Genomic DNA, 10019 nt, shown 5'->3' with positions numbered 1-10019 from the left:
CGCCGCGCGCCAGGCCAGGAGCGGTGACGCGGAGCGCACGGAGGACGGCGACGCCAGCACGCCCCGTACGCGCGGGAGGGGTGACGTAGCACGCACACACCTGGGGAGGGCGGCCGAGGGGGAGGAGCTGCCGCGGAAGGCGCGAAGGGGCGCGGGCGGCGCGGGGCAGGCGCCGCGAGCCACCTGGCGGGCGGGGGCGGGGAGGGGGGTCCCTGTCAGAGGCGCTCCCCCCACCGACACCCCCCCCCTCCGCGCGGTGAGGGGCGGAGCCTTCTCATGACTGACGGCTCTGACAGCCAATGGATCCTCGAGATGAAGAGGGAAGGCGGGCTGTGGAGGCGGTGGCGGGCTGTGGAGGCGGTGGCGGCCCTGAGGAGGCGGCTGGCACTTCGACTCGTGGATTCGTTTAGGTGGGTAAAGACGTAAGATTAAGTCCAACCGTTAAGCCAGAACCACAGGGTCTATCACTAAGCGCTGCATCTGCACGGTTTTTAAACACCTCCAAGCACGGTGGTTACATCGCTTCCCTGGGCAGCCTTTTCCAATGCTTGACCACTCTTTCGGTGAAGACATATTGCCTAATATCCAACCTAAACTTCCCCTGGCACAACTTGAGGCCGTTTCTTCTTGTCCCGTCTCTTGTTACTTGGGAGAAGAGGCCGACCCCACCTGCCTGCAGCCTGCTGTCAGGTAATTGTAGAGAGTCATAAGGTAAACCCCTGAGCCTCCTGTGGCGAAGGGCCCTGAGGAGGTTGGAGGGAGGAGAGAGGCTGTGCTGGTTGTCGACCCCCGTGGAGGGTTGTGGTGGTGGATGGGCTCTGTGGAGGCTGCAGCCTGTGTGGTGCTGGTGGTACCAGGTTCGTGTGAGGGGAGGTGTCGTGGTGGTTGCCCCTGTGGAGGCAGTGTGGGGCCCTTTAGCTCCTTAGAGGCTGCTGCGAGCCTGGAGCTGCAGCTGCTGGTTCTGTGGCCTGTCGGCCTCGTGCTCCTGATTAAAAGGAGTGGTTAGAGTCTGGGCTAACAGAGAGGTAGCCTGGATGAGGGAGTTACGCAGGGGCTTGAAGTGTTTTGAGGCAGACATGGTAATTAAGAAGGATTTGGTATTATAGTAATACCTGTTCTAGCCGTAATACCTATTATACCTGTAATACCTAATAAAACTGTGAGAGCCAGAAAGCTGTGTTGCTGTGAGGTGAGGGTAGTGGAGTTGGCCATGGAGATTCTCTGAGGTCAGGGAAGATGAATGACTGGGTTGTGCAGAGCAGGCGAGTAGCACATGTTTCTACCCATAAATAAACAAAGTTTTGGATCTGGTTGCCCTTATTTCAACATCCTTTTATTAGCACACAACAAATATCTTTTAAGATAACTTCTGTGTGTTGTGAAACACATCGATATGAAAGGTTAGATATTCAATCCCTCTTCCCTACTAAAGCCTTCAACTATAAGATGCAAATATGTATCTTCTTTTACAAGTAACTTTAATTTTATTTTTGCTTTTCGTGTAGGATAAAGCCTGGAACTGAAACAACATGTACCAGATTTGCAGCTGGTAGGCTGAAAAGATCTAGATGAAGATTGAAAAGCATCCTTGTCCTAGGAATGCTGCACACCAAATACAGGAAGGGAAAGAGCAAGTCAAGAGAATACAGGAGTCATCACTTCTGCACACAGACTGTTTGAATTCATCTTTAGCATTAAGCCTCTAGGAAGAATAGACTGTGTCAGTAGTTTATCAAAAATGTATCCTAATTCAGGATTCAGATTAAAGTAGGTTAATTCAACAAGCCACTAAAATCAAAAGGCAGAATGGAGAATTTATTGTTGAATTGTGACTGTCACATCAGCTCCAGTTTAACATGGTGACATCAGGATAAGCCAGTGTATACCCATACTTAGGTTCATCTGTGTCACGAGACGGTTATAATGTCTTGATTCTTCTAGATTCCTAAAGGTGAAATACAACTGAATTAAAGCCCACCAGAAGTTTGGTTGGAAAGCATCCATGGATGAACTAAACTGGTGCTTTCATAAAACAAACAGCAAATTAACTGTTTCGTAGTTCAGAAAAAAGTGTAACTGTGAGAAAATATGAAATCCTACTTGAGGATGAAAGTGGAATTGAAGAAGAAATTTATAAAACCAGGTAGGCTGCTTGGTATGAACACTTACTTATTAATAAACAGAACGTACTTGCACCATTTGGCTGCTTTACAGAATCCTCAAAAGTTTTGGAAACTGATCAAAGTTTTGATGCACTGCTGGATTTCTTTCCCTCTCACTTACTTAAAACAGAACATAACAATGCTTTTAAAGGGAAGTTGTTTGGAAAACTTGCTGAAAATTGCAGGTCCTTAGCTCGCTCTGCCATCAGAAGGTAAATTTGTCTTCTGATATGGAGGCACCAAGGACTGTTGGCCACATTTGTGGGCAAGATGATGCTGCTGTCTGAGGTGCTGAAGCTGGAGGGCTGCAAGGAGATCCCCCACCACACCATATGGTCTGCTCCTCGGTCATGCCAGGCAAAAGTAAAACCAGAGTAAGTCGGGTGGATGGCCTGCAGTTCACTTCCATATATTTTGACAAGGGGTCAAACTGGCAATTAGTTGTGGCCATTGGGCTCCTGGTTACTGTGTGTAAAAATGGAGACTGCAAATAGTCTTTATGCCAACGTAGAAGCATGACTTGTGAAGAGGGTACATGTGACTTTCACGACATTATTAATTGCAGTGCACTGCGTGCTGGAAACTCTGTGGGCTACTTTGGTGCTTTGAAAGATAAACATGGAGGGACATATGCAGGCCATGCTACAAAGCTCGTAGACAATATTTTTTGAGTAAGCCATCTTTTGTGAGTTTTCTCCTTTAAATCTAGGCTAATGCAGAGAGATGGCACTCTGACTCATTGGTCTTTGCTGTCGTGCATGCAGTATGAAATTTTAAAAGGTAACACTTCAGAAAACTGGAACACATTCTCTGAAAATGTTGTTACTTTACCATTTTTATGCATAGTTAGAAGCTAGAATTCGCAGGACATACTTAGCCATAAGATGCTATCCAAGAGAACAAATGTGGGTGAATTTGATTTTAAAAAAAGATGCTTTCTGCTTGCTTCCAGCAAACTAAATAAAGTTTAAGGTGATTATCTTGACAAGGTGATAATAAAGGTTCCTGATCATTATGAATGTAAAGGGGATGCATACAGCAGTTCAGGTGTTGGTAGAAATAACAGCCCTGACTCAAAATAATTGGCTTTGCCAGAGGACTTTCCTTGAAACTCATTTCAATTCCAAGACATGCTAGCACTGGGATTTGATAACATCCTCCACTCAGGACTGCACAAGAGAGGGCTGAAAACAAGCTGTTAGGAAAAGGAATGAACTGATTGGTCTCTGCAAACTCCAAGCCATGGAGATAGTGCTGGAAAGTGTCATCATGACGTGAGAGGTTCAGAGCCAATCAAACTGAGTGTGAGGAATCTTTGCAAAACTGCTACTTCAAATGACAGGCTTGGATAAAAAAAAATATGTGTATTTTTATCCTGGGATAAAACAATTCAGGTTAGGGGAAAACGAGTATGAAGTGGAGATCAGATGTTCTTGAGAAAGCATGCTGAAGGAATGCTCACACATTACACATCTGTATCTATATCATAAGTACTGTGGTTAGCAATGCATTTAACATATTCTAGAACAATAAATGCAATCAGCAAATTTATTATGCATATTTAACCACTTTCTTATTTCACTTCACATCTGTATTTCTTCATTGTTGTTGAATGTTCAGATAGCTCATATTGTTTTAAAAGTGCTTCATTTTCTATTTGTCTCTGTTTTTTCTTTTGCTTGCCTTTTCCCTGAAAGAAACCTTCAAATGAAAATTCCATACAATTTTACCTAGTTTACCTAGCCTGAGTACTAATAGATGGAAAAGCAAAGAATACCTATTGTTGGGTTTTTTAAAGAAAAATTATTCTCCTCTATACCAACAAAACTGCAATAAAACAAAAATTTTTATTAAAAAAAAAACACAGCAAAAATGCAGCAACAAAGCAAAAATTTTTGAAGGCTATGAATTGGGCATTCCATTGCGGATGTTACAATTCTTCTCAGTTGCCACAAGAGGGACATAGAAGGAAAGCTAATGTAGCGCTGGGGAAAAAAATAATCAAAAGAACAGCTTGAAGCAGGTTCATAGCAACATACATTTTCCTTTTGTTTAGGAAGATCCTCTGGGATTATAACATTTCTATAGCTTCCTTCATCCCATATAATCTTTAAAAAGCTTTATAGCCCTTAAAAATGTGATAATAAGCTTTAATAGCTAAAATGGATCTTTTCCCAGAACTTCGTAATTTTTCCTCAGTTTTTTCCTATTGGAATGTCTGTAGTAGCGTCAGGACAGGGAGCGGTTGGGTTGGCTGTATTTTTGTTCCATATCTAGGTATTGGACCAACAAATATTGCAGCATTGAGTAGGCATCTGGAGAAGGTGGTTATGGATCTATTTTTGTTTATTTCTATTTAATTTCTATAAATTAATGGCTGATGATGCAAATGTCGTAAGATCAGAGCTCATATAAATACCTTCATGAAACAAGAAGACCATAAAATCTCCCTGAGTAAATATTGAAGGGTTTATTGGGCTCTTGTGGAATTAAAAAGCACAGTCCTAATATGCACTAGATTGAAAGTAATGCAGCATGTGTGTGTAAGGATATGCAGTCTATTAATCCCTAATGTCAGTAAAGCTTTACTTCCAGCCGTGGTGAGACAGACGCATCATTAATTGAGCATGCTGCTTTATGGAATATGAACAATAATACTGGGAGAAAGAGCTGTTCTGAGTAAGATGGGAAAAAAAAACCCTTTTTTTTTTTATTATGATTTTATGGCTTCAGTCTTAATGCTTACATTTATATGACAGATATTTTAACATCACATTAAAAGATCTCTGTGGAGTGGTATTAGATTGAGTGGTCATTTTTGAAAAGGCCTTTAATGGACAGAATATTTTCACAAGCTAAAAGCATATCAGAAAAGTATTATTGTGTAAATGTAAGAATTTCTCTAAGGTGCCAGAAATCTAACAGCAACCCAGCTTTGATTTCAGGAGTACGAGTAACGTAGTATAGAAAATTCACAGAAAAGGGCTATTACTCATTATCAAGGGAATCTCAATGCTTTTATCCTTCAGCAAATTGTGTAATATTTCTGTTTCAACTCATTTACCTGCAGGTTCAATTGTGGCTTTAAAAAATATTCCTGAAACAAGTCATGGATAGATAACTTAATGAAGGAAAAAGAGGAGAAGATACTGACATTTCTTCAGTGATCTTGAAGGAAGAAGGTACTTATATATTAAGGTGATGATTGACATAAAAAGATAATAGCAGTATATGAAAGCCAGTAAATGAAACTAGCTATAAACTCTATGCTGTAAACCAGTTTTCTTGGCTGTCTTAAGGTAAGTGGATATTAAAAAGCTAATAAACAATGAAAAGGTAACAATGTTAAAATACTAATTAAAAATATTTTGTTTCAATCTAAAATTTGAAATCCTTCCCTGCAAAAATCTATTAAAATCCTTTCTAATTCCCACTCCTTGAAAACAGCTGAAGTGTGTGTTCATCCTAAACAATGCCACGTTAGCACAGAATCTGAATTCAAGGAACTAATGTAGGGGGGAGATCTTTTTATGAACAGAGCTTCTGGCTTTCTGCAGGTTTTTGGTTGCAAAAGTACTATGTGAAGTGATCTACTTCTCTGTAACTGACCACAGAAGTTAAAGATCGCAAGCAAAAAGGCATAGTTTCTAAAATCCAAGAAAAAAAATTGCTGGAATTGATGGATATATTCAAAAAGATATTTGAGAGTATCTGTTACCTATTAAATCTTTGGTAGGAGGTCTGGAAGGAGAAGACTTTTTAAAAATACTGTTTCTAAAGGGGCATCAACGTTTCTTTAAATGGGGCTTCTTCAAAACAGATGTTGTATCTGAGCTTAAAAACAAATATTGAAGCTCATGATTGACTACAAAGAGTGTACATGCCTCTTTGTTTTAATTTCTGGCAGTCATCCTAGGCAGATGGAGAAGCAGTGAGGTTATTTCGGTATAATGTAAAATCCAGTACTTCACAAAGGGTTTTGATGTGTGTTTGAATCTTGTGGACTGGTGTTCCTCCCTCAGTTTTAGTGGGGAAAATAGAAGAGTGCTGAGTTTTCAGGTTATCCCTGGTGTCTCATTTAAATTTATAAATACTTTGAGTTTTAGCAACAGGACTTCTGATGTGGTAGCAGCTTGCTTTCTTCTCAAAGCATTACTGCTTTATAAACATGCTTTTAACTTCTGGGGAAGGTAGCATGCACAGGGTTAAATATGAAGCTGTTTTTGTAAAGAGTATCTTAAGAGAATGGATCATTTGAAAACCAGTATTTTTTGAGTCCCACCCTATCTTTTTATTTGCTTTTTGTTTAAGTGAATAACATACTTGCATTCTCTACGTATAAAGTAAATCCTTCCTCCTGCTGTGGGAGAAGTTTGTTAATTGGGCACTTGTCTCAAAAATGAAATAATGTAAGCAATCCATCTATTAGGTGTGTTGCCCTTTGGGTTTTGCTGAGGGGTGTGTGTGTCTGTAAACACACATGTAACAATGTGTGTTTAGCCATATAATGTGGCTACATGACTTACAGGAGTGATTCAGATTCCTGCTGGACTAAACACCTGCATCCAAGAAGGTCCTTGTCCTGAAATATGAACGATTTCATTTTCTGGTCTCCAGCTCTTAAAAATTATCTTCTCTGGCTTTTCCATGAACATCTCAGTTCCTATGGATGTGAAACAGAGTTCACCAGCTAGGCCTTCTTTTTTCACTGCAAATATTAAAGGTTCAGAGAACAATGAGTGTAAGAACTTTCATACTTTGATAGTAGCAGCTATAGGTAAGGCTAGTTATGTTAACAGTTGCTTTTCCTTTATTTTTTGTCTGAAAAAAACCCAGATCTAGAATTGAGTGAGACCAAATGTATTAGGTGTTGCAGTTGTTTTGCCATCATGGAAGCCCTTCCTTTAGAAGGCTTGTGTTTCTGATGTCTGGGGGTGAGGGCAGGGCGAGAAGAGGTTGAGTGCCTGAACCAGACTGGTTTCTGGATGGAGAAGCTTGCTTGAAGTGGAAAGAATGTTTTCTTTGCAAAATGTTGTGGATTTGAGAAGGAACCAAGCCAGTACTGAACACAGGTCATGAATGGTTCCAGTGTAGCTTTGTAATGCCTTCCCAGAAGTCATGAGTTCCTTGGAAATGTACCCAGGCCACTGGCAGAATTTCATCAAACAGCATATGGAAAGATTAAGAGGGCAGTGGGGTCCCAGATTTTGACAGTACTCCTGAAAATGAACCTTTCAGTTCATAACACACCTGCTTCCTAAACACAATGGGCTTAAAATGCAGTGAATTTGCCCCTGCTTGCTTAAAACAAGGTTTCCCACTATCAGATTGATGTTAAGGAGTGTTTTGTGGAGTTTCTTTGCTAAGGGTTATTGGTTTTCCCTTTCTCAGTACAGTTTCATGGCTTGCTCCTCAGCTGCTAAGCAGGCAGAGGTGTGCCAGTGTTTTGTTGCCCTCAGTAGTTTACTCATTGGCTTTAGCAAAAGAAAACTCTTGGTTTAATTAATAGATCTCTGTAGTGTTATACCTATTTTTTGGCATCATAGTTTACAGCTTGGAAACTATTTTTGTAAGAAATAAACTTTTTTAAACATGACCAGGCCCAGATTTAGTGTGGGGTATTATCGCTTTTTTCCCCCTTTGTAACTGATTTTAACTTAGTTTAGTAAATTCAACTTACCAGAGACCTAGCTTTCAAAAGGAACCATGCTATGGATTGGCTTTCTACTCCACTAACACTGAAAGCGATTCTCTCACCCCAGCCTGGTGGTGCTGGTTACTGAGGCTTCTTCAGACTGGACCATTTAAGACCCACTGACCTGCCTTGGGGAGCAGCAGCACCCTGATGGCAACACCTCGGGATCTTCTCCAGACCTGATCCAATCTGCCTTCTACCAGATTTTCAACAGCACTTCCAAATGAACCACCCAGCTAGCCTTTGCTTTTGGCTTTTCCGTGTGCTGTGCGAGGAGGCAGAGTTCCCACTGTGGAAGGCAGCCAGTGTGACAGTGAGTAAATAAATGGAAAGGTGCTGGAAGAGCTGTGAAAAAATAGAGATAAGGAATGTTTCCATACTGTTCCTTCCAGCATCATGCAGACAGCAATTATCAAGTGATGCCATTTTCGAGATTCATGTTGCAGAAGCTGCTACAGGTGCTGTAATGAAAGTGGAGTCTGCTTGAATTCCTGGACCCTTAGGAAAGCCCATGGCAACGCTATGGACCCATCAAGTCTGGAAACTGTGAACTGAGGCTGTTTTTACTAAAAAGGTAATTACTGGCCTTGATTTATGATCAAACAGAAGTTTTCAAACAGCTTCTCAATTCTGGTCCAGAAATCCATGAGCCTTATGTCATATGGAGGAAACCCAGAACACAGATTATTTTTTTTTTAATGTAGTTGTTAGCAAATGTTATTAACAAAATGAAATATTTTTGAACTAGATCCTACAGCCTCTATTTCAGCTGTAACGTAAAGACGGAGCAAAGGTGCTATGGGAAGCTTTCTGGCAAGTAAGTGGCATTCCAATCTCAGACAAGATACTAACATATTAGGCCACCTTCCTGGCAGCAGATTAGTATATGACTTTGCTGGAAGAGGTGATTGCAAAATGGATATGAAGAAGGTCTGGAGGGCAATAATTCTAAGTAGCGCTTTAGTAATGATGTCAGTTAAACAAAAAAGTGATGTTAAACATTGGACGATGAACTCCTTTGGATCAAGAGCAGCACTGGGCCGCTAGCCAAGATGCAGAACTTCTACAGCAGGAGAAGTTGCACAGTGTAATAAAGAGCTCATGGAAAGTCCAAAGCATGCAAGGTCATGATGGAAAAGCCAGATTAGAATAATCCTAAGGAGTGGCAGGATAAATAACCCAGTATTTTCTATGAGTGTGAGGGCTTACTAGGAAATGGAGGGAAGGATGGTATTATAACTAGTCAAACAGTGTACTCATTCATGATCAGTCCATGTGTCTTGAGATCTGAAGCCAAATCTTGGGGTAGCTGGAGCAGTGGAACAGGCTGATTGCTGGATCCCAGACTGATCTGGAGCTGTTCTCTTGGGGCCCAAACCAAATCCAGTTGTAGCCTGCATCCACCTTTGTTACTGAGGAAGCAGAAAGGCTGAAACAAAACAAGGGATATTGTTCTTGTGGACTTGATGATGTGATGAGCATCGGGAAACACCAAAGATATCATTTAAGAACTGTGTTGTTACAGATGTTTTCTTTATAGAATGACCCATTATGGTGCTGCGAGTGGTCTGAATTGATGGATCACTCTCAGGCTAGGGTATAAAGGTTTGCCCTTTACTAGCAAGTATGTACTGCTTTAAACGAATTCCCACTGAATTAATCTATGAATAGCTGAAGGCCTGGTCAGCTTTGTAGGAGGCTGCATGTGCCTTGCTGCTTTTTTTCCTTTTTATACTATTTGGTCCATATTCCGCTAGAGGCCAGCACAAACCTTGGGGGTGGGGGGGTGGGGGGGCGCGGGGAAGAAAGGAAGGGGGCACTTGCAGCACTAAATGGCAAAAGCTCCTGTTTTGTAGGGAGATTTAGAAGTGTACTTGGATCTCCCTAGAAACCACTTCTCTTCCCACTGTGTTCGGAGTAACTCCCAGATGTACCTTGAAGCCAGCAAATGATCTCAGGCTGTGAGATCAGATTTTGCTGAGTGTACAGGGTTAGACATGTTCATTACTCTTTCCAGAAGATCTCCTATTCAAACCATGCATTGATATTTGATTTCCTTGGGAAATATTGGCCTTCGTGGTAGCTTTTACTGCGTTTGTGTATAGAGGCTCAGAGTTTCAACATTGTCTCCTGCCTTGCCAGTAGAAAGTTGCTTTTGTCAT

At 41.4% G+C, this 10019-nt stretch overlaps 1 protein-coding gene across 6 annotated transcripts in view; it reads left to right on the top strand.

Moving 5' to 3' along the window:
* Positions 1-118: 118 nt before the first annotated feature.
* Positions 119-10019, top strand: part of COMP (cartilage oligomeric matrix protein) — a 37315-nt gene continuing 27414 nt past the window's right edge. For 3 of the 6 annotated variants that reach the window (XM_055804782.1, XM_055804785.1, XM_055804783.1), the window contains exons 1-3: positions 119-690; positions 1506-2536; positions 5233-5344. The gene's annotated coding sequence lies outside the window, so the exon portion shown is untranslated. The remainder of the gene's footprint in view (positions 691-1505; positions 2537-5232; positions 5345-10019) is intronic. The other 3 variants (XM_055804786.1, XM_055804781.1, XM_055804787.1) reach the window with 2 other exon arrangements.

Source organism: Falco peregrinus, chromosome 5, assembly GCF_023634155.1.
Source record: "Falco peregrinus isolate bFalPer1 chromosome 5, bFalPer1.pri, whole genome shotgun sequence".
Taxonomy (NCBI): Eukaryota; Metazoa; Chordata; class Aves; order Falconiformes; family Falconidae; genus Falco; species Falco peregrinus.
Note: the sequence above shows the minus strand (reverse complement) of the source record. Positions and strands in the feature narration are given on the sequence as shown.